The sequence below is a fragment of the Erinaceus europaeus genome, chromosome 16, assembly GCF_950295315.1.
Source record: "Erinaceus europaeus chromosome 16, mEriEur2.1, whole genome shotgun sequence".
Lineage (NCBI taxonomy): Eukaryota > Metazoa > Chordata > Mammalia > Eulipotyphla > Erinaceidae > Erinaceus > Erinaceus europaeus.
The window spans coordinates 55101003-55125256 of record NC_080177.1 but is presented as its reverse complement, the minus strand read 5'-3'; the positions used below and the strand labels follow the sequence as shown (position 1 = coordinate 55125256).

Genomic DNA, 24254 nt, shown 5'->3' with positions numbered 1-24254 from the left:
AAATGGGAAATATGTGAGGAGGGTATCTAAGTCTAAGTAGAAACTATTTGATTAAGTATTTTATAGTGTCTTTTTTTTTTTCCTTTTGGTCTTTCTACTTGCTTGCTCTACTTACTGAGTCACAGCAAACTGTTATGCACTTTTACATTAAGGTAAATATTTTCCTCTAACTTAAGGATACATGTGCACATGTGCTCTATCTCATGGGCCCCAGTCTATATCTAGGTTCTGTGGCTTTTTTAGGAAGTGTACCACCTGAAATGGCTCTCTCTTTTTAAATTTTTATGTATAAAATGGAAATATTGACAAGACAATTCCCACCACCAGAACTCTGTATCCCATCCCCTCCCTTGATAGCTTTCCTATTCTTTATACCTCTGGGAGTGTTGTTTACGGTAGGGCTGGCTTCACGGGCAGGTAACAGAGACGACCAGAGACACACGGCTGAGCTGAGAACGCAGTTTAATCTTTATTCACGAGTAGGCAATGTGCTCCTCCATCTTTCTCCTCCGGCGACAGAGAGGGACTCCTAAACTAATCACCACACAGATCTGTCCTGCATCCTTCTCCTCCGGCGGCTGTGGCAGGAACTCAGGAAGTACATAGGATAGGGGGCGGGGAGAAGGGAGTAGCTCAAAAATTAGCAAGGGCTAAACCAAATCTCCCGGTGGGGGAGACTGAAACCAAACCAATATGAAGCATAGCAACAATTCCCCCTTTTCTTTTTAACTAAATGACCATAGTATCAGGAGTGTGGGGTGAACAGAAACCTATATTGTACAAGCATTTTCAAAAAAGAAACTGGCACAAACATGGAGGAACATGTAAGTGAGCAACAAGAACCAGTGTGCTGCCAAGGGAAGGCCTGAGGGGGGCGTTTTTGCCTCTGTGGGCAAGACTTTATCAGCTAAAAAACATTTTCTGCCTCTGGGCGCTTCTTTTGCCTCTGGGGGGTGTTACTTGACTCGATGGGCATTACCTAGCATGGAAGTGGGATATGGCCTAGAGTCCCAAGGCAGCTGGCTGCAGTCAGTCTTTGAGAAACCCAGCAGCATAAAGAGAAGCTGCTAGTTTTGTGCAAAGTGTCCAAGATGTATACCAGTGAGTCCGATAGAAGTGCCAGTCCAAAGCAGATGTCCACTGAAGAATTGTCAGGGGGTGAATTGTTGTATGTCTGTCTCAATGGGGAATGTCAGCCATCGGAATTCCACTTTTCTGTAGTGAACTTGACTGCTGCAATTAACTTACTATGAAACAAAACTTGTAGCAGGTTAGAAGTTTACCACAACTGATAACTCTATTACAATTGGAAATTGGAAATTTTTAGTATGATTTTAAGGTTGTTTAAAGTTTAAACAATAAAATGTGGAAAGGTAAACAGAAGAACCATGGGGAAAAAAAAGCCTCAGGCATGAGAATCATTAGCATAACCGTTGTGTAATCTACCATTTCTAATTGAGAAGGTAATTGAGAGTTTTACATATCAACAAGTCTATTTAACCTTTTACTACACCCATTTAAGATGGAGACACACCCTAGGCGTGCACAGGTGTTTTTTTTAGACCAACTTAGTTAAAATATATTGATTTTAAACTAATTTTTACCTCAGATTTTAAATGTAAGTTAATTTTACCTTTATGAGAACTATGTTGAAAACTTTTTCATTTAACTCTGTCTGGTAAGAATATAGCCTTAAAGTTACATTTTTAACCTTAAAGTTAATGTTTTTACCAAACTTTAAACACACACGTAAACATGGTCTTTAATACACAAGGAGAGAAACCTTTGTTACGAAGACATGTCATTTTAAACACGAGTTTAGATCTATACTGTCTTAGTTATTGGGAGTGGCTCACCATCTGGAGGTGGCCTTCCACGCAGCTCCACTTCTAGGAATTGTAGGTTGCCATCACTGCATGAATCTCTGTGTATTCTAGCTCTTCTGCCTTCAGAGCCAAGCTGGGGATCTTGGCCAGGGGGCCCAGTCCCAGCAGGGAGCCCGAAGTCTCCAGGTGGTCTGGGATCTGCCCAGACTTCATAGCAGGAGGGCAAGCAGGCCAGCAGTGCAGAAGGTGCAGGCCGAGGTGCCCCAGGGTGGCGGCTAGGATAGGCTGCAGCCCTGCCTGCCATGTCTGCTGCCCTGCTCCCAGCAGCCGAGCAGTGTGGAGAGAGCCCGCACCCAATACCCCGCGCCAAGCACCGCTCCTGCGGGCAGGCGGCAGGTAGAAACCAGAAAGAAATGTTCCAGAAACACAGAAACAGTCTCGTGAAGAAAGGGAGAGACCTTTGGAAACCTCTTCACAAGCAGAAAAGAAGGCCATTGTAGACAGGTAGGCAAAGTCTTCACTTATCTGTGGGATGCGCAGGTCAGGTCCACATGGGCGCCATATGTCGTTAAAGTTCAGGGCTCCAGTAAGCTGGGCTTCATGGCAGTAGACAGAGACTTGGGGACACACGGCTGTGCAGAGAAGCTGTATTTCTTTATTCAGGAGCAATGATTCAAAAACTAACCCAAACTAATCACCACACAGATCTGTTCTGCATCTTTCTCCTCCAGTGGAAGCAGCAGGAACTCCCGAAGTACATAGGATGGGGGCAGGGAGAAGGGAGTAGCATGAAAACTAGCAATGGCTAAACCAAATCTCCCAGCAGAGGAGAGTGAGACCAAACCAATGTGAAGCATAGAAACATGGGAGCATGGACCCAAGATCATTATGGGGTGCAGAAATTAGAAAGTTTGGCTTCTGTAATTGCTTCCCCACTGAATATGGGCATTGGCAGTTCGATCCATACTCCCAGCCAGTCTCTCTCTTTCTCTAGTGGGAGAATGGCCTGAGGAGGTGGGGCTCTAGGATACATTGGTGGGACATACTGCCCAGGAAAGTCATGTTGGCATCATGGTAGCATCTGGAACTTGGTGGCTGAAATTCCCAGGTCAAATGGTTCTTTTATGGCATCTGTCTCTGCAGGGTTAGCATCACATCATAATTAAATTCTTCATCCAGTGGGAAAGGCTGAACTTCATCTCCAAGCATTTCTTCTGTCTGTCATTGGCTCCTTTTATATAGTAGATCTATGTGGACACCTGCAGTGGGGGAAATTTCACAAGTAAGAAAGTAGTGCCACAGGTGTCTCTTCCTTTCTTCCCTACTTCCCCTTTCCCTCTCAATTTACCTCTTTCTCTATAAAATTATAAATAAAACATAATAAAAAATCCCTTTAAAATTCTTGTTTATTGGGCATTACACCGTGACTACCAGGTAGAGTTCTTTTTTTTCTTTTAATATTTTATTTATTTATGAGAAAGATAGGAGGAGAGAGAGAGAGAGAAAAAAAGAACCAGACATCACTCTGGTACATGTGCTGCTGGGGATCAAACTCAAGACCTCAAGTTTGAGAGTCCAATGCTTTATCCATTATGCCACCTCCTGGACCACGATTTAAGGTATTTCAATGCCATTAATCTAACCATTCCTGTGTATACTTGTATATAGCATGTTTTTGATGATCTTGTTGTTGTTTAAATGAGACCTTTTAGAACTTCTTACAGAGCAGGTTTGGTGATAGTTAATTCTTTCAACTGTTGCTAGTCTGAGAAGGTTTTTTATCCCTCTGTCTAGTCTGAATGACAATCTAGTAGGATATACTATTCTTGACTAAAAGCCTTTTTCAAGATATCTTGTCATTCTTTTCTGGTTTTTAGAATTTTCATGAAGAAATATGATAATATTATGGATTTTCCTCTGCATGTGACTTTTTGTTTTTCTCTTATAGCCTTCAGGATCCTTTCTTTAACCTTATTCCTTTCCATTTTAACTATGATGTGTTTTTGTGTCTCTAGATCTAGGTTAATTCTTTTTGGGACTCTCTGAAATTATTGAATTTTTATGTCCTTTCTGTTATTTAGAGTAGGAAGTTTTCTTCTATTATTTCTTCTAATATGCTTTTCCCCCCCTTCCTCTCTTTCTTCCTCTGGTAAACCAATAATGCTATACTATTTCTTTTGAGGTCATCCCATATGTTTCTATTGTTTTCAGTGTCTCTTAATCTCTCTCTCTCTTTTTTTAACCTCTCTTCTTTCTTACTTTCTCTAATTTATCCTCAATCTAGCTAATTCTGTTTTCTGCTCTCCCTTCTCTCAGCTTCATTCCCTAGTTCAGGTTTTTTTTCCCCCATGTTAAATTACTGTATTAGCTTGTTCCGCTTGTTGTCTTCTTAGCTCAGCTACTTCATCTTTCAGTTCTCTAATTACCATGAGATAGTTTGTGTGTTTTCTTTCAGGGACTCATTTGTTATTTTCCTGATTCTGATAGTATTTCCCTCAAAAACTTTCCTCACCCCTATGATTAATGCGTCAATTAATGTTTGGATATTTTCTCATTCTTAGTTGCTTCTAGCTTGTTGGAATTTTTTTCTGGGCTCCTGTCCTGGTTCATTGCTGCAGTGCTGTCCCCCTCCACACACACACACACACACACACACACACACACACACACACACACACACACTATATTTGGTATCTTTTGTAATTTATGTCCTGGTGTTGCTGTTCAGGTATGGTGTGGAGTGGTTTCTGGTCTAATGGTTACTAGAATCCTGAAATTAATCACTTTGTGATCTGTCTCAGGAGTTTCTGGAGCTGTTGTTCTAATGTGTCACCACTGCCACTACCTTTGGAAGATGAGAGGGTCTCTAGTTTTCAAATTGAAGTGGGGGATAGATGAGTCAAACAACTATTAAAAAAAAAAAAGAGCGAGTCGGGCGGTAGTGCAGCAAGTTAAGCACGAGTGGCACAAAGCGCAAGGACCAGCTTAAGGATCCTGGTTCGAGCCTCCGGCTCCCCACCTGCAGGGGAGTTGATTCACAGGCAGTGAAGCAGGTCTGCAGGTGTCTATCTTTCTCTCTCGCTCTCTGTCTTCCCCTCCTCTCTCCATTTATCTCTGTCCTATCCAACAACAATGACATCAACAATAAAACAACAAGGGCAACAAAAGGGAATAAATAAAATAAATATTTTTTTAAAAGAAAGAAAGAAAGAAAAGGAGAAAAAAAGAAAAAAGAAATAAAGGCAAAACCAAATCAAACTCCTCTCCCAAAATATACATATATAAACAAATACCAACAAAATATAGCAGCAACAACAAAAACTGAAACTAAACAAAACAGAAAAAGAAGGCAGCCAACCATAGCCAGCAGAAGGTGTATACACCAAGAACCAGGGAACGAATTAACAGACTAACAGAAAATACATATACGTTCACAGTTGGGGAGTGTGTTGGCTTGATGAAGCTTTGCTTGATTGTTTTGGTGGGCACAACTGTATGCCTGACAAATTGCTTGGGGCTGCCTGTAGTTTAGATACAAATGGAAGTAGGGAATAGATGCTTGAAACAGCTAGGAAAAGTGAAAAGGAAAACAAAACAAAAACAAACAGAAAACCAACGGGAGTTGGGCGGTAGCACAGCCAGTTAAGCACAGGTGGTGCAAAGCGCAAGGACCCGCATAAGGATCCCGGTTTGAGCCCCTGCCTCCCCATCTGCAGGGAAGTCGCTTCACAGGCAGTGAAGCAGGTCTGCAGGTGTCTATCTTTCTCTCCCCCTCTCTGTCTTCCCCTCCTCTCTCCATTTCTCTCTGTCCCATCCAACAACGATGACATCAACAACAACTATAATAACTACAACAATAAAAAAAACAAGGGTAACAAAAGGAAATAAATTAATAAATATTAAAGAAAACAAAACAGAAAACCAACCCAAAAGCCTGTAAACCAGACCAAACAACCAAACAAAAAAACTCCCGCAAGAACAAAACAAAACAAAACAAACCACAAAAACAAACCACAAAAACCTCAGCAGAAACAACAAAGAAACAAAAACTAAGCAAAATGGGGGGTGGGGTGGTGGTGGCAGTCACTTGTAGCCAGAGCCCTACCCCACAAGGGAAAGATAGAAACAGGCTGGGTGTATTGATCAGCCATATCCAGTGGAGAAGCAATTACAGAAGCCAGACTTTCTGCACCCCATAATGATACTGGGCCCTTACTCCCAGGAGGGGTTAAAGAATAGGGAAGCTTCCAATGAAGGGAATGGGATACGGAACCCTGGTGATGGAAATTATATGTAATTGTACCCCTGTTATCCTAAAATCTTATTAATCATTATTAAATAACTAATAAAAAAATAAAAGGGGTATACACAGAGATCCAGGAAAGGTAATAACAAGTTAACAGAACATATATATGCTCACAGTTGGGGAAGGTGTTGGCTTGATGATATTTTTAGTGGACAGACCTATCAGCCTGATTAGTTGTTTGGGACAGTAAATGCCAAATAAAATGGAAAATATATGACTGAAGTAGCTAATAAACAAACAAAAAAAGCCAAAACAAACAGACCCCAAATAAAAACAAAAACAACAATAAAAACAGCAATAATGAAACAAACAAACAAACAAAAAAAGAGGCAGCCAACTGCTGCCAACAGAGGGAGTATAAACCAGGGAACTAGGGAAGGGACTGACAAATTAATGGAATATATATATGTTCACACTTGGGAAGGGTTTGATAAAGTTATACCTGATTGCTTCTGTGGGCAGATCTATCAGCCTGTAAGCTTGCTTGGGACTGTCTGTAGTTCAGATCTAATTAGGCAAGGTCACATGGATCTCCCCTGCATTCTGACAAAAGGTTCAGCCTTGGAATCTTGTCTCCATGGGGGTAAGGGACAGGGGATGGGAGTGGGGATGGGGCTCTTTTTCTCAGGCTGCTCCTATTTCCCAAATAAGCCACCTCTGGCCTGGGTGATGGGTTTGGGGTTTGCAACAGGAGACTCACCGCTTAGCTCTCCTTTGGCCTTTCCAGCATTCTTTTGCTAATTCATAAATGGGTTATAATTTTCCACTGTGGTTTTTTTTTTTCATCCTCTTCTCTTGTAGTTACTCTTCTGTTGGCCTGGAAATCCTGCTTCCATTTAGAATTGCCAGTATCTGAAGAGAGTTTTTTGAGGCGAGTCAACCTAGGAGCATGCAGCAGTTGTGATTCTCACAACTCTCCTTATCTTATGAAGAAATCATTTCTTACAGATTTGTTTCCTTTAATACATGTGAAGCAGAGTTTCACATGAGGCAGGAAGAAGAAAAGACAAACCAGAGCACCACTGAAGTACATACAGTGCCCAGGATGGAACCAGGAACTTAAGGTATGGAAGTCTGATTGATGCTCTACTAATTGAACCACTTGCCCACATACCCAAGCTGACTTTTTTCATTGACTAAGATGGCCTCATTTCTCTCATCAGAGTAAATGTTCTTATTTTTAATAAGCCATGGGTGTTATCAGAGATATCTTATTTGGGGGGGGTCCACAAAATTTGGGGCCACAGATGTGTGTGTGTGTGTGTGTGTGTTTGTATGTGTGTGGCTTGTTTGATCCCTTAAGCCATTTCCCCAGCCATGTGATGAAGACTTTAAAAAATCATTAATGGGAGCTCAGACCTATAGGGCTGCAGAGGTTACATAGGCTTCTATGCTGAATATGGGCTCCAGATCAAATCAATAGGGTTTACAATCAACAATATTTATACACTTTTCCCATATTTGGGAGCTACTCTCTTCCCTGATCCTGCTTTCTAGCCCTTTTTCCAGCCATGACATCATCTCCCCAGGCAATCACATGGGTCCAACTGTATATCAGATGTCAGGCTCAGGCAAAAACTAATAAAGTCATGGGCCCTTTGCAATATATCTGAAATAGAATACCAGTGATTTCCAAAACAGAGACCCCAAATCTTCATCTGCAATATTCACGCCTTTAGGTTCATAACTAGTCAACAATTTTTTTCTGCTTCAATCCTAGAGAATTTTGATGAGTATAACACTACAGACAAGCTTCATTTCATTCTCATTTCCCTGTCTCCCTTCCAGGTCCTCTGGGAATTCCATATGCAGTTTTGGTCTGTCAGTACTCAAGTAGGAGTTATATTGGAGACCACACTCCTGCTTTGAGACAGGGTACTTGCTCCTCTCTGAAAATTTCCAAGAAGAAAGGGAATGGAAGGATAGAAGAAAAGAGGCAAGAAAAACTAAGAAGGAGAATTCCTGTCTCCTTTAATATAATGTTTAAGTATGCTTTCAACTCTTACTGAGGAGATCTTCCCACTGTCTCCCCAAACTCCCAAGCTGATGTGTATGACCATCATTTCCTTAACCAGTCTTCAATTCTGCCTTTCACCTGTGAAATATTTCTTCACATACTGTAGCTTTCTGATAAATCTCTCAAGAGCATCTGTGACCTGAATGGAATCTTTATGTGGGCTGTTTTATTCCCTTCAGAGAGGTTGGTTGATGGACACTTCACAGCAGCCAGGAAAAGGAATGGGGTTGGTAGTAGACTGTAACAACTAGGAAAAAAAGAAATGGCAAAAGAACACTGACTTGTCTTTGGAAGTATAGTTCTACCGTCTTGGTTCCTTGTCTAGTGACAGGCCAATTTTGCTTTCAATACAATCAGAAGCAAATTAATATGAAGATGGAGGGATTGGAAGAAGAAAGAGAGAAAAAGACAGTGAGAAAACCCACAAAGACAATGAGGACTAGTATTGATATTTATCCTACATAGAAGTAACCTACTTTACTCATGTCCTGCATAGCACTAACCTACTTTACTTAAATGTTCAATGCGGACCATCACACACAGGGAAGGGTCTCATTGACTGGAGTGGACTATATCAATATTTTTCTCTTTGGGCATTGTTGTTCCCTAACTGATAGTGGTACCCTCTCCTTAAGTTGAAAACATATTCAGCATTTATTTCCACAGCAAATTCTGAGATATTTCAGGATAGACCATTCCTGGTAATGGTTAAGAAATGTTTTAGGTAGTTGGATAAGGGCAAAAGACTAGCATACCTTAATAATGGCCCTTTTGGTCACTACCAGGCCACTCCATCATTCAGAATCCTAGTCAAGAAACCTGGGATTCCCACATAGATGTGCTGGGCATAGACCTTTAACAGACCCCTCTCTCCACCATCACTGGTCATTTCCATCAGGAACAACATCGCAAACCCTCCTGTGGGCCTCTACAGGACCTTGCCCTCAATGTTGAACAATAGTAGAAACTGCCCCACTCTCTGAAGGGATACTAGGTCAGCATATTCTGCAACTAGAGGAAGACTGGTCCTGTAATGAGTGCAGCCTAGAATATTCCTAGCCACGTCGATGGAAAGTGACCTCAGACCAACAGGGATGCAGAGGTTACATAGGCTCCTGTGCTAAATATGAATAGACATGGGCCAGAGGCCAGATTGATGGAGTTTGCAGTTAAAGCTATTTATATACTTTTCTCATATTTGGAAGATACTTTCTGATCTAGCTTTCTAGTTCCATTACCAATTCTGACACCATCTTTCCAGACAACACTTTCAGCCCATCTGCATGTTAGCTATGGGGCTCTGGCAAAAATTAGTAAAGTCATAGGCCTCTTGGAATATATCTTAAATAGACTTCATATGTTCTTCCAACATGAAGATCTTTGGTCCATAGTCCCAGAGGGATAAAGATAGGGAAGCTTCCAATATAGGGGATGGAATATGGAACTCTGGTAGTGGGAACTCCGTGGAATTGTACCCCTCATCCCACAATATTGGTCATTATTAAATTATTAATAAAATTTTAAAAAGGTGTTTTAGGTCTCAGGAGAGGACATAAACTTTTTTCTTTTGATAACAGAGGTTTATAAATTGGAGGAATAATGAGCCAGGCCTGTGACACAAGCCCTGTGGGTTACTTATATATTTATTTAGGTAAGATTTATTTAGTTACCTATTTGAGAGAGAACCAGAACATCACTCTGACATACACAAAGCTGGGGACTGGACTTAGGACTTCATGGTTGACAGTCCAGTGTTGCATTTCCGTGCTACCTCCCAGGCACAACCCTGTGGGTTATTGTAGGATATGGCCATCCAAGCTCATAGGCAGGCAAAACTAGTGGGTTGGGAGGGACTACAAGGGAAGACAATGAGGGGAAATCTGCCTGGGAGGTAGGACAACATGACATCTTATGAGCCTGGGTTCAAACCCCAGCTCTACCACTAACAGTCATCTAATCAAATTATGACTCCTCTCTGCATATTTATTTCCTTATGCATAAAATAGAGCTAACAGTACCTACCGAAAATAATTACTATCATGATCAACTGAGTTATTCATCTGCATGGTGCTCCTGTGTGTCAGCACATAGGAAAAATTTTATGTTTTTAATAAATGAAAATTCAGGGGCTAGGGTATAACTCACTTAGTAGAGCACATACTTAACGTGAGGGAAGCTGGGGTTGAACCTCCTCTGCCCCCTCCCAGTACCATATAGGAGTACAAGGTACAAGCAGGGTACAAGCAGTGAGCAGTGCTACAGTGTCTCTCCTTCTCTCTCTCTGTCTTTTTCTGGTTTTGAAAGGAAAGGAAAATGTTGGGCATTATGCCAGCTCCTTCCTACTCTATGCTGCATTGCTTGATGCTGTGGTCTATTTACATAATCATTGTTTTGCCTGAGACCTGCCCTGCCTGCAGGGCATTGGTTAATCCCACTGGTTAGAACCTTCACAACAGCTGCTATGGAAGATTTCTACCTTCTCGCTCTTTTCTCCACCCCCTCTCCTAGCCATTTCCTTTTCTGATTTGCCACTTCCAGTTTCTAAGATATAAAGGCGTTGCCTCTGATCAGTAAAGGCATTGCATTGTGTTCCCACTCCACCACGAGTTCCTGGTCTCTCTCTTGTGTCGCTGAGTAAGCAGCAGCCCAGGTTGGCTCCAGTTGAGCTCTCTCCAACCCAGAGAGCACGTGCCTGGGAAGAAACACCCTCTCGCTGGCCTGGAAGGAAAAGAAATTAATTAATTAAAAACCAACAGTCTAAGTTGTTCATAACAGACACCAGTCCTTGTCAGCTTAAGCAGAATTGGACACAATTTGAAAGATATTGACTACTTCGCAGTGAGTGTAGGAGAAACAAAATGGCCAGGATATAGAGGATGGTCCTGTGAAGATGCTGTAGAAATAAAGAGTTAAGACTCTACAGCAACTATGGTTTACCAGTGTCCCAGTCCTGGGCCCAGGGAGCTGTCACTGCAGACTGGAGACAGCTGCACCAATGATTCTCAAAGGGAGGCTATATCAGCCCTTTCTTGGATCACCAGCCTGAATTCTTTGTTGGGGGACAGTGGAGACTCTTATCTGGGGGTGGTGTAGGTTCTAGCTCATGTCTTACCTGCTTGGGAACTTCTTTCATGGGAGGTGAGCTCTACCTCACAAATCAGGGTTTTAGAAATGAAGTTAAGATCCCAGGAAGTCAACGAGGATGCCAAATGGGTAGAGAACACCAAGAAATAAGGATAAGAAGATTGTTAAGGGGAAGAACCAGCAAGTTCACCTAAAAAATGGAACAATTGTAAACTATCACTTGCAAAAACCTGGTCATTAACTCTGAGGGAGAAGTTGTGATAAGGGGATGGGAAATGGATAGAAGGAAAAAAAATTCAGAACCCCTTAAGCTGCTCACAGACACTGCAGTGGGAATACTGTGTTTTCAAGATGACCTTTTGTCCATTTCTCCCTCATCTGACATCCTAAGGTCCTCTAGCTGCTGCAACCCTGCTCCCTCTCTTCCACCTTTAGAACTAGGCTGCATTCCATTTTGCAACTCTACTACATCAGCCATCAATTTCATTTCTTGCAGAGGTATTCACCAAAAATTGAGGCAGCAGCTGAGAAACTGCCAATGAATGAAGTTTCCCAGGGAGTACTTGAATTTTAAGAGGAAAACAAAGCCTTCCGTCTTGGGAGAGTGACTGAATCAAGGGTGTTTTGTGGCTGAGAATGCTTTCCTGCATTCTGTAAGAATTACTCTACTTGAAGCACCCACTTGCACTGGCAACCAGCTCTGCGAAGGTACTTTTATTCCATTCTGGATACCTGCAAATGAGGCAAACTTGTCTGCAGACTTGAAGCTTTCAAAGGTCACCGACTGGGCATGCACCCACTTCCTGTCAGTTTGTGTTTGAGGCCTTTGGCCTAGTGAAGACACCATCTTTCTCAAGGCCCAGTTCACCCCATTTTTGTCTTCTCTCAAAGATTAAAAATAGCATTCTCTTCAATGACCTCAATAATTTAGAACCCATGAATAAGTCATTTTCCCATGAGGCTGCACTGGGCTTCTATTTTTACCTAGAGTCTCTCACCAAGTGAAGTGACCTCTCTCAAGGAGCCAAGGTTAACACCTGCTGACCTTACAGTTTCTCTGGGAATGAAGGGCCCAGACAGAGTTTGCAGCAGAGTCTTTATTCAAGGGCAAAGTTGGGTCAATAGGTGCCAATGACTTCAGAATGTGAATAGCCAAATGTGAACTCAGGAATCTAGACCTTTCTCAGAACTGCTAGAGCTGCTTAGGGCAAGCCTAGGGAGGAACACTTTCTATAAAGTAGACCAGGCAAAGTCTGCCTATTCTGGCTTCTGGAATATGCCATTTTCCAAACATTGATCATCAACAGAAGAGAAATAGCAAAGAGCTCAGGACTATAAACTCATGGGGTTGCTTTAGCCTTCACCTCCCTCAGTACAGTCCCTTGCCCCATCTTTTCTTTCCTTCTTCTTCTCCTCCTTCTCCTTCTCCTTCTTCTCCTCCTCCTCCTCCTCCTCCTCTTCCTCCTCCTCCTCCTCATTCTCCTTCTCCTCCTTCTCCTCCTCCTCCTCCTCTTCCTTCTCCTCCTCCTCCTCATTCTCATTCTTCTTTTGCCTCCACTGGGGCTTGGTGCCAGCACTACAAATCCACTGCTCCTGGAGGCTATTTTTCCCATTTTGTTGCCCTTTTGTGGTTGTTACTGTTATTCTTGTTATTGTTGTTGGATAGGACAGAGAGAAATTGAGAGAGATGGGGAAGACAGAGAGGAGGAGGTAAAGATATACACCTAAAGATCTACTTTACCATTTGCAAAGTGACCCCCCTGCAGGTGGGGAGCTGGGGACTTGAGCCCAAATTCTTACGCTGGTCCTTGCACTTTGTGCCACATGCACTTAACCACCCAGCCCCTTCTTTTATCTTATCTTGTCTTTTTTTTCTTCTCTTCTCTTCTTTTCTTTTCTTTTCCTTTCCGTTCCTTTCTTCCCAGCCTTTTCTCTTCTCCTTTCTTTTCTCTCTTTCTTTTCCTTCTTTCCTTCCTTCCTTCCTTCCTTCTTTCCTTCCTTCCTTCCTTCCTTCCTTCCTTCCTTCCTTCCTTCCTTCCTTCCTTCCTTTCTTTCTTGATACCAGAACTATCACTGGGGCTCAGTGTCTGCACCACTATATTACTCCCGGTGGTCCCTTTTTCCTTTCATTTTTGGTAGAGGATGAAAGAGAAACAGAGAGAGGGGGAGATACCTAGAACACTATTCCACTGTGAAGCTGCCCTCTGCAGGTAGGGACTGAGGATTCAAACCCAGGCCTGAGGTCATGGTAACATGTGCACTCTGCCAGGTGAGACCCCACTTAGGCTATCCCATTTTTTTCTATGGACTATTTTCAGGAGGTTAACCCATTTATACTGGGCCAGTAGTGAGAACTTAATGGAAAACATTCTGGCCTAAAATTCTTAAATTAATTTTAGAGGCCTCATACCTGCCACTGTTTATGTGAATTATGATAAACACCATTCATTTAATTGTTATTCTAAGGTCTTGGAAAAGTAGAACTGCAGTTCTTCTCAAGAGAGTCTACTTTATTATTCTGAACCCATTATGAGTAGATATGAGTAAAAGGAACCTGTGCATATGACTCGGGTTCAAGTACAGGCCCTATTACGCTGGAGGAAGCATTGGAGCTGTGCCATTTCCCCCTTCCTTCATTCTCCCTCTCTTTTCTTTTCTCATTTCAGAGGGATGAGATATTTATACCAAATGACTCTCCTACATGAGACTCAGAGCACACAGGTTCAATCCTCAACACCTTCATAAATCAGAGGTAAACAGTGCTCTGGTAAAACAAAAACAAGAAAAAAGAAAACACACACACACACACACACACCAAATAACTGGGTTTTCTAGGAGAAGCGTGGCACATCAGCTCACTAGCAGGTATTTTAATTGTGCCTACTGCTGTGAGCTAGACACTGGATTGGATAACATTTCATTTTTATTAATGAATTAATATTGATTTACAAAATTACAAGGTAATGGGGGTACATCTACAAACTGTTCCCACCACCAGAATTCTGGATCCCCAATCTTTCCATTGCAAGCTACCGAAGTTCTCCCAAGCTTGCAGATTGGATTGGATAACTGTAAAAGTTCCCTTCTATACTGACACCAATTATCTTGAAAAAAGTGGGAACGGTCTTATAAATCTAAATTCCCTCAATAAAGTGATACTGAAATTGAAAAAAAAATCCTTTTTAATTCTGAGATTTTACCATTTCAAGAGAAAAATTAGCATGGACCTCAGAGAAAAGATTGGATTTTATGGGTGACATAAAAATAGTTTTCTTATGTTATTTATCTTCCCTGCAGGCAATGGGAGCCTGAGTACGTTTTAACTATAAATTGATTTTTTTTAGCTTAATCACTCATTCCTGACCAAAAGATAAAACAAGGTGAGGTAGAGATATCACAGTGGTTATGCAAAGAGACGGCCACACTCCGAGGGTCCAAAACCCCAGGCCCAATTCATTGCTTTGCCTGCAACCAGAGCCAAGCTGGCCAGCACTCCTTGGCCCTGTGAGTTTCTAAACAAATCCTTTTCATACTCTGTGGGTTCATCAGGTCTCCCAATTCATCAGGAGAACAATGTGGAATGGCTCCCACTGTACAGTCCCACCTCTAGACCACCAGGAGTTTAGATCTCCTGAGTTGCCCAGTCAGTTCTCTGTCCCCCGATGTCAGCATAGGGCCTCCCCATTGCTGCTCCAGCCTCTGAGAGGCAGCAGCAGTTAAGATTCACAGTTGCAATTGGTGAGCCTTAGGGGATCCTTTCTCTCTTCAGCAGTCTTTTCGTTGATAAAACTCAGACCAGAGGTGGCATCTGAACTGGCAAACTGCTGGACCTTTACCAGTCGCTCCCAAGTAGGTACAGGCTTTTAGCCCCAGGAATCTCTCCTTAAGCCTCTCTCTGTCCACAAGACACATGTATTTGCACTCACTCATGACTTGGTGGGTTCCCAAAGTAATCCTAGCCTTGTCTTGTTGTATTCTCAGGTGGTCCAAAAACAGTTTTTGATACCATGTCAGTGAAGGAGAGGGTAGGAACAGCAGTGGCTTATGTAGTTTGGGTGAGCAATTTGCTTGGGTAGAGCAAAGAGAATGCTCGCGAAGATCACGAGAAGTATGGTTGAGTGAGTAAACTGGGCCAGATTGTTGAGTGCTTTGAAAATTATGCAGAGGAATTCTGAGTTGGTGCTAAAAGTTGGAGAAAACCATTGTCATGATCCTGAACTAGACAAAACCGTGGAGTGTAGTTTTTTTTTTTTTTTTTTTAGGATACAAGAACAGTGGTCATCATTAGGGATAGGAAATTTCTTTCCTACTCTACCAATACTTTAATGAAAGTGAACAATTCTGATCACCACAGAAAAAGATAGATGGTAAAACCCCCCCCCCCCATGGCCTAGATGTACAGCATGGAAACAGAACTAAATGGAAAGCAGTTCTTTCCTTTCACAGTTCTCATTTTCTCTGTAACCCTGAACTTTCAGATCACAGTGATGTAGTTTGCTAGATGTTCCAAAGACTGCTAATGAGATGCAGTTAAAATCTATTCATTACATAGCCTTCACTGGAAACAACCTTCTTCATCTGCTACATGTCCTGGGGTGTTGGGCTGGGGTCCAGCACAAGGTGATCTCAGTGGGCTGTGGGAGATGGCAGTCCTCAATTCAGGATGCTCATTGGAGGGTCACAGGCCTCTTGCTGTCACAAGGTCAGGATGAATAAGGACAAGTCATAGAGGAAAAGAAATGAGGAATGTTTGAATGCAGAAATAGTTTGGGAGCAAAGAAGAGAAAAACAAGGAGCAACTTGATTAGCAAAGAGCTTTTCATCCAACAAAAAGTAGCCATCATTTTGTTTAACATCACAGAGGTCAGAACAAGTACCATAATATCTTCTCAGGCAAGCTTGCTTCTTAGCAAGAGCTGTTAATAGGCCAAGTCACCTAAGAAGTTTGTGAAATCTTCTTTAGGTCTTTAAAAATAACATCTATCTGTTATTTGTCTGGGAGTGGGCTTATATGTAACATATCTGAAGATGAGAGGCTATACCAGTCAGCTTTCTAAGTCTTTTTTATTATTATTATTGAAAGGATTAATAGTTTATAGTAAACAGTAAATATAGTTGCTGGTACATTTTTAAAATTTCTCAGTTTTCTGCAAAACATTGTGACTAGGTATTCCTCTACCATCGTGTACTAGAACCTGTAAGCCTCCTCTACCCCACCCCACCCCGACCGAGTCTTTTACTTTGGTGCAATACACCAAACTCATCCTAAGTTCTGCTTTTTATTTCCTTTTCTGTTCTTATTCCTCAACTTCTGTCTATGAGTGAGGTCATCCCATATTCATTCTTCTCTTTCTGGCTGAATTCACTTAATATGATTCCTTCAAGTTCCATTCAAGATGAGGTCCCTTTTCTTCTTTTTTTCTTTATTGGAGAGGTTAATGGTTTACAGTCAACAGTAAATTACAATAGTTGGCACATGTGTAACATTTCTCAGCTTTCCATATAACAATCTAACCCCTCCAGGTCCTCCTCTGTCATCGTGTTCCAGGACCTGGACATTCCCCACCCACCCCAGAGTCTTTTACTTTGGTGCAATACATCAGTTCCAGTCCAAGTTTTATTTTGTATTTTCCCTTCTGTTTTTATTTCTCAACTTCTATCTATGAGTGAGATCACTGCATATTCATCCTTCTCATTCTGACTTATCTCACTTAACATAATGCCTTCAAGCTCTATCCAAGATGAGGTGAAAAAGGTGACTTCGTCATTTTTAATAGCTGAGTAATATTCCATTGTGTATATCTACCACAACTTTCTCATTCAGTCATTTATTGTTAGACACCTAGGTTGCCTCCAGGCTTTGGCTATTACAAACTGTGGATGTTGCATTTAGTTCCTTAGGATATATGCCCAAGAAAGGGATTGCCTGGTCATAAGGTAGATCTATTTCTAGCCTTCTGAGAGTTCTCCAGACTGCTCTCCACAGGGCTTGGACCTAGTTATATTCCCACCAGCAGAGCAGGAGGGCTACTTTGCCCCCATAACCCCTCCTCTGTTGCTGCTATCATTTTTGATGTTTAACATTCTCAGAGGAGTAAAGTGGTATCTCATTGTTGTCTCTGTTTACTTCTCTGACAACCAATGACTTCGAGCATTTTTTCATTTGTCTGTTGACCTTTTAGATCTCTTCCTTGGTGATTATTCTGTCGATATTCTCTCCCGATTTTAGGATGGGGTTATCTGTCTGTCTGTATGTCTGTCTATCTATCTATCTATCTACGTTTTTGTTGCTGAGATTGCTGTGCTCTTTATGTTTATGGTCCTTTTGTCTATTGTATGACAAGTAGAGGTCTCCCATTCTGTAGTGCTAGTTTTTAATCCCAACTCTTTGCCAATTCAATAAAGCAGAGGAACTATTTTACACTTTGTCATTTCCTCCTAGATTTCTGTGCAAGACACTGATATTTAATGTTTGTATTGACTGACAGTACAAAAAAAATCAAAGAACTGCATATCTTGTATTTACTATAATATTAATATTTATTGAACATCTGTTTGTGTGAATTGCTGGAGGGTTTTTTTGATGGTGAATGTGGTATGGTAAAAGACATCTGAAGAAGTGTGACTCTGTATTCCCAAAACATAGACTATGTTGTCAATCAGAGTAACTTCAATTAAAAGAATACTATTTTTTAAAACTATGTCAAAACTTTTGTCAATTTTCTCAACAGCTAGTACTTTTAGAAAACAGATTCTGGTGTAAATTAAAATTTATTAACCAGGTGTTTTGTCACAGGAAAGATGTCAGTTGCTTAGGACACGATCATACATTAACTAATGGTAAATTATATTAACTTAGAAACTAGACTCCTGAATGTTGTAAGGAAGAGCTGGAGAAGAAATTTTACTTGAAATTTGAGAATAAATCCTGATTGAAAAAGATAATGGTGGGGATGGAGGTATAGCATAATGGTTATGCAGAGAGACTTTCATGCCCGAGGCTCTCAAATCCTAGGTTCAATCCCTCACACCGCCATAAGCCAGAGCTGAGCAGTACTCTGGTTAAAAAAAAAGAAAAAGATAGAAGTGGGACTGGAGAGATAGTTCAACAGCTAGGGCACATGATTTGCCATGCAGGAGGCCCAGGTTTGAGCCCATACACCACAGAGGAGGTATTATGGAACTGGAGGAAGCTCTGGTGCTGTAGTATATCTTCCTCTCTGTCTCTCTCTTAATGAAAAATCTACCTGGAGAGTGGTTAAATTGTGTGTAAGGCCCTTGCTCTGCATATGATGATGATGATAAAAATACTATAACAACAATATTGAGGAATATTGTGTTGTGCCCAGAAGTTCGAGTCCCGATCTCATGCAAAGAAGACCAGAACACATGCAATAGCAAGAGCCTTTATTATCAAGCTTAAGCTTGGGCTGCCAACACCCTTCCAAGCAAAGGGAGAGTCTGTGACCCTGATCACTTCTCGTCCCACCTTTTTATAGTTATCACAGAGTGGGCACAGGTGGAAATATCCACACGAAATAAGGAACAATTGGCCTTGGGCCAACAGCTGCTCTCAATATTTGGGACCCCCCTCCAACCCCACAATTGCACATATAAATTACACCAACATGGTAATGTATTTGACGCTTGTAGTTAGGCAAATAAAAAGAAGATTGGTAGAACCCAAAAGAATGACAAAAGTGTTGGCTTTGGCCCAGTAGTCAAATGTGTGACATGGTAGGTTGCTTTGTCATCTGGGAAAACCAGTGCATTAATTATTGAAGTCAGATTGGTCTAGGACCTATGGACACACTTCTAGGAAGAACCTGTATTTAGTTTGAAGAAAAAGAACCCACTGTGCTATAGGACAAGGATGAACTAAAACCCCAATGGAACAAAGTGAAGGACTAGTGGAAAGCATGACTTGATTTGTTTGAATTCTTACATGGGGGGGGGGGCAGTAGCACAGTGGGTTAAGCACACATGGCACGAAGCACAAGAACCAGAGCAAGTACCAGTGTAAGGATCCCAGTTCAAGCCCCTGGCTCCCCACCTGCAGGGGGGCCGCTTCACAAGCGGTGAAGCAGGTCTGCAGGTGTCTATCTTTCTCTCCCCCTCTCTGTCTTCCCCTCCTCTCTCAATTTCTCTCTGTCCTATCCAACAACAATGACAATAATAATAATAGCAACAATGATAAACAACAGGAGCAACAAAGGGAAAAAATATCCAGGATTCATAGTGCAGGCACCAAGCCCCAGAGATAACCCTGGAGGCAAAAATAAATAAATAAAATTATAATAAAAAGTAAAAAACAATTCTTACATATCATCCTAGAAAGCACATGCCATGCTTAATTTTCAGGGGGAAAAAAATCAACCACTAATAAAAAGACCTAGGCAGTCTCTATATTAACCAGGTTGATGAAGCAACAAAGTTAGAATGCCTGGGAGATCAACTTACAACTCCATAAACATGGTATAGTCACTGCTCCCAGCTTCCAAAGCTGCTTAATTGCTGCTAAGCTGGGGGACACATACCCTCTAGATCAAGAGTAGAGGGCAGTGGTGCTACAGTGGGCAGTAAGGGGAGAGGTGTGGCTATTTCTTGTGGAAGTCATAGAATCCATGTCTGTAGGCCCAGCTGCCGGCAGCTTGGTATCAGAACTCCCACATCTCCTGGAGTCAACAAAGACTGCTTGTATCTCAGTGTGTTTGTTCCTCAGCATGTGATAAGTTCTAACCCCCGCCCTGCACACCACCCCCGTGGTCCTTAGAGTTGTCAGTGTCCTCTCCTCCACAGTTTGGAAGGCTGTGGTCCCCCATCACTGTCCTAGCTGGACCTTGGCTTTGAGAAGACTCGAATGGTAGAGAGCCACAGAGCATCTCCTGGTTCCCTTGGACTTTTTCTCCTCCTCCTCTTCCTCCTTTTTTCCCACCAGAGCACTGCTTAGCTCTGCTTATGGTGGTGTGGGGGATTGAACCTGGGACCTTTGAGCCTCAGGCATGAGAGTCTATTTGCATAACCATTATGCTATCTAACCCCACCCTAATTTTTTTTTAACCAGAGCACTACCCAGCTCTGGTTTATGGTTGGTGCAGGGGATTGAACCTTTGGAACCTCAGGCATGAGAGTTTCTTTGCATAACCATTATGCTATCTAGCCATGCCCTGGACTTATACTTAGTTCCACTTCTGACCTTCTTTTAATCACAATGGTCCATCCGTATAGTAGGACACTGTTGGTTTATTCTGCTTTATATATCTAAGAGTAGTTCATACTGGTCCTGTGACTAGAGGAACTGTTCTAGATGGGACACGGTTATGAAGAAAGCAAAGCTGTTGCCCTCCCTGAGCTGGAGGACTTGCATTTTAGTGGCAGGGGCTAGTCACTTCTTTTTAACTGACAGTTTCGTAGATTACCTTAACCACAGTCAGGGTACCTCAGGAGAGTTAAACGTATGGTAATGAAACAATAAAACATTCAAATGTCACATTACGATTAAGTTATTCCATGACAAATTAGACTACAGCCAAATACCTGATGGTGACAGGTAACACTTAAGCTTTCCATTATTCAGAGGTCTTAACAACCCCACAGCCCAGTGGTTGTGTTGAAGAACTTGCACTTTAAATTATGAAAACATGAGTGTTGGAATTTTTCTGGACCCCTGAACCTTCTGATAGCCTTTCACAGATGATAGGATGAGTACTTCTGAAGTAGAACTAAGATTTCTGACATCCTTCTCCTATTCATCAAGAAAGAAGAACTTAGCTCCCCCTTGAGAGTCTTTATAACTTATAAATGTATGGAGACTATTATTAGTACACAAGATACAACTGAAATAGTATTTGAGTATCTTTCACTCATTTGTCAATACTTTCTAAACTTTATATCCTGACACAAATAGGAACTGATGGGACTAGGGGGGAAGTAGAGGGTGGTACTAGGCCTCATTCCTACTGGCTAGAGGGTAAAAGAGGCCTAGAATTGAGATTACCTAGGATGTTTCTGGCTGCCTGGTATCAAAGTTCTGGAGATGGCCAGTGTGGGCCAGCTCACCTGCAGTTCTCCATTAGGTAATGCATTTTTCCAGCGTCTTCCTGGCGTCCTCCCCTTCACTGGACTCAGCAAATTGGGTTGAGTAGAAAGGAGACTTCATGGGAAGGAGGAGTTGGCACGCCTCCCTGGGCAGAGTGAGAACAGCTACTGTTTGTAGGCAGCAGCAGCTGTTGCCCTCAGGGAATTTTGCTGACAGTGGGAGAGTAGGGCATGATGTCACAGGAACCCTGGCTTGGCCAGAACAGTATGGTGTCCATAGCAGCTGATCTGTTCATCCAGATTGAAAAGATTTCTCCTCCTGCTGCTTGCCCACCCTCCCTTTCTCCCTTCCAGGAGGAATGATAATGGTGAAGCCATGCCGTTCCTTTCAGAAGTAGGCCATGGGAACCAGGGCTGGGTGTTTTGCTACTGGCATGTTGCAATTATCACTGAGTATGGCTCTGATGACAGCATAATACATGTGGTGTTTTGTGCTAAAAAAGTCAATGCCAGTGGCTTAGTAAGTGAAACTTGCCAGCGATCCAAGCACAGTTTCATTATGACATGGGATCCGTGGGGGCCCCATTCATAGTCCCCTACTTTACCTTCAAGATAATTCCTATAAAATATTCTATACTGCTAGTCTTGGGGAATCCATGAAGGAGAAAATTCTTCTTCTCTATTCAGGAACTTTTAAGCTCTTCGCAACTGGCAAGGAGACACATTTTTTTTTTTTAAGTGACTGCATGACAACTCCACCACTGCTGGTGACCTTCTTCTTCCATCCTCCCCCTTTTTTCCTTTATTGAGGGATTAATGTTTTACATTCAACAGTAAATACAATAGTCTGTACATACATAACATTTCTCAGTTTTCCACATAACAATACAACCCCCACTAGGTCCTCTGTCATCCTTTTCCAGGACCTGTACTCTCCCTCTCTTTTTTTTTTTTTTTTCTTAATAGAGACAGAAAGAAATAGAGAGAGAGAGAGAGACCTGCAGCACTGCTCCACTGTTCACGAAGCTTACCCCCTTTAAGTGTGGACTGCAGCTTGAACTGGGATCCTTGCACATGGTAATGTGTGTGCTGCCATTGTGCAGCCGCAAGGAGACATTTTTTAAAAGGCCTATGTCATGATCCAGAACTTAAATTTATCTCAGCTTGAGAGGAAGATGGTAGCCTCAGAATAGGTTTCTTTAAAAAGTCAGATCCTAAGCATCCCATTTAGTAACTGTGTGATTTGAGGATTTTTAACTTCATGCTTTCAAAATATGTATAGTACTATTCACTTCACAGATGTGTTAGAATTACATGACTAATGTAAGCAAAAGATTTAATGTAAAGCCTAGCCTAATGAAAATGCTACATAATTAGAGGCCTTTCCTATTTCTGAATTTGTAAGTTATTGTTACATCTATACTTGTGCTTTTAGAAAGGGAACACAAGAAATCGCTTTTTTTTTAGGGCAAATGTTTTATGTATTTAAAACATCCATTTACTTACTAGAAGTGATGAAAGTTAGAAAAACAGTAAAACAGTTATTTTCTCTTTTGAAACAGAAGATGTGGTCTTTTATTCATAAGCTCCATTACATCTAAAGAACAAAACAGGTCTAGTAGTTAATTTAAGAAAACCCAGCATTACCAAGTAAATAAACACAAATACTTTGAAAACAAATCAGCTGCTTTAACAAATCGCACTCATACTAATGAAATTTTAATCTTCTCTTACAGGTCACAACGAAAATCCAAATTGTTGAACAGTCCTCATAAAAATTGAAATGTAGGGGGTCGAACAGTAGCGCAGCAAGTTAAGCGCACATGGTGTAAAGCGCAAGGACCAGCGTAAGGATCCCAGTTCAAACCTCCCTCTCCCCACTTGCAGCGGAATGGCTTCACAGGTGATGAAGTAGGTCTGTAGTTGTCTATCTTTCTCTCCCCATCTCTGTCTTGCTCTCCTCTCTCCATTTCTCTCGGTTCTATCCAACAACGATGACATCAATAGCAACAACAATAACAATAACAACAATAACAACAACAATAAAAACAATGGCAACAAAAGGGAAAATAAATAAATATATTTTAAAAATTTAAATGTAAATTGATGATCTCAGTTCAGATAACATCAATATCTTCATCATCATCTCCAATGCCATGAAATTGAATTTCATCATCATCCCCAGGACTGAACATATCAATTTCATTGATTTTAGCATGCTCAGGAAGCTTGCCATACACCTTCAGACTTCTAGCTTCATTTGCATTGTATTTTAAAATCACACCAGCCTTATTATCTTAGTAATCCCTTAGACCAACCAAAATAATGTCTGAGGTGTTTATCCAAACTTTTTCCTCCATTATCCTCTGATGTGACATATCCTCTTTACACCATCAAAACACATTGCTTCTAATTGACCATTGCCCAACATTTGGATGACTTGTGCATACTCTTGTTCATCTTCTTTGAACACTAGCTCTCTCTTCTTAGATTCATTTTCGCTCTTAACCTCTGTGTCTATTTTTAACTCCTTTACCTTTATCACTTGGACATGGCAGTTTCTGCGGTTTCTTAGAGACTTTCTTAGAGACTCAGACTTTTAGGCAGGTGATGGGATAACTTCCCCAGGGGGAACCCGTCGGGCCGAGGGAGATGAAACAGGCGCAGGAGGCCAGATAGCGTGAGCACCCGGGATAATCTTTATTGTGCGTCGTTGTTTAATTCCTCATTTTACTGACCAAATCACGTAACTACCAAGTAGCTAATTACAATCATGTGCCAATTGCAACTTCTCTAAAATATTTACTATGTCATACTGCTATGAAGTTTGAACAGATAATCCTATGTAAGAAGAAGACAATTCAAAACATGTGTCCCTCCACTAAAGTAAACTGTACACTCAAAAATTTCTTCAAGACACTAAGAAGTCTCAGTGTTGTTTTGCTGCACAAGTTAAAAAAACGAATATAGTCCATATTTCATG

General features: G+C 41.6%; 1 long non-coding RNA gene and 1 pseudogene across 1 annotated transcript; both read right to left on the bottom strand.

Annotated features, from left to right (window-relative positions):
- Positions 1 to 15517: 15517 nt before the first annotated feature.
- On the bottom strand, positions 15518 to 21563 carry LOC132533352 (uncharacterized). Its single transcript, XR_009545228.1, has 2 exons — positions 21293 to 21563; positions 15518 to 15925 (listed from the first exon to the last, which is right to left on the bottom strand). It is a non-coding gene; the product is annotated as an uncharacterized LOC132533352 (long non-coding RNA).
- Positions 21564 to 23388: 1825 nt separating this feature from the next.
- LOC103112316 (eukaryotic translation initiation factor 1A, X-chromosomal-like) lies at positions 23389 to 24046 on the bottom strand (annotated as a pseudogene).
- Between the last annotated feature and the right edge of the window lie 208 nt (positions 24047 to 24254).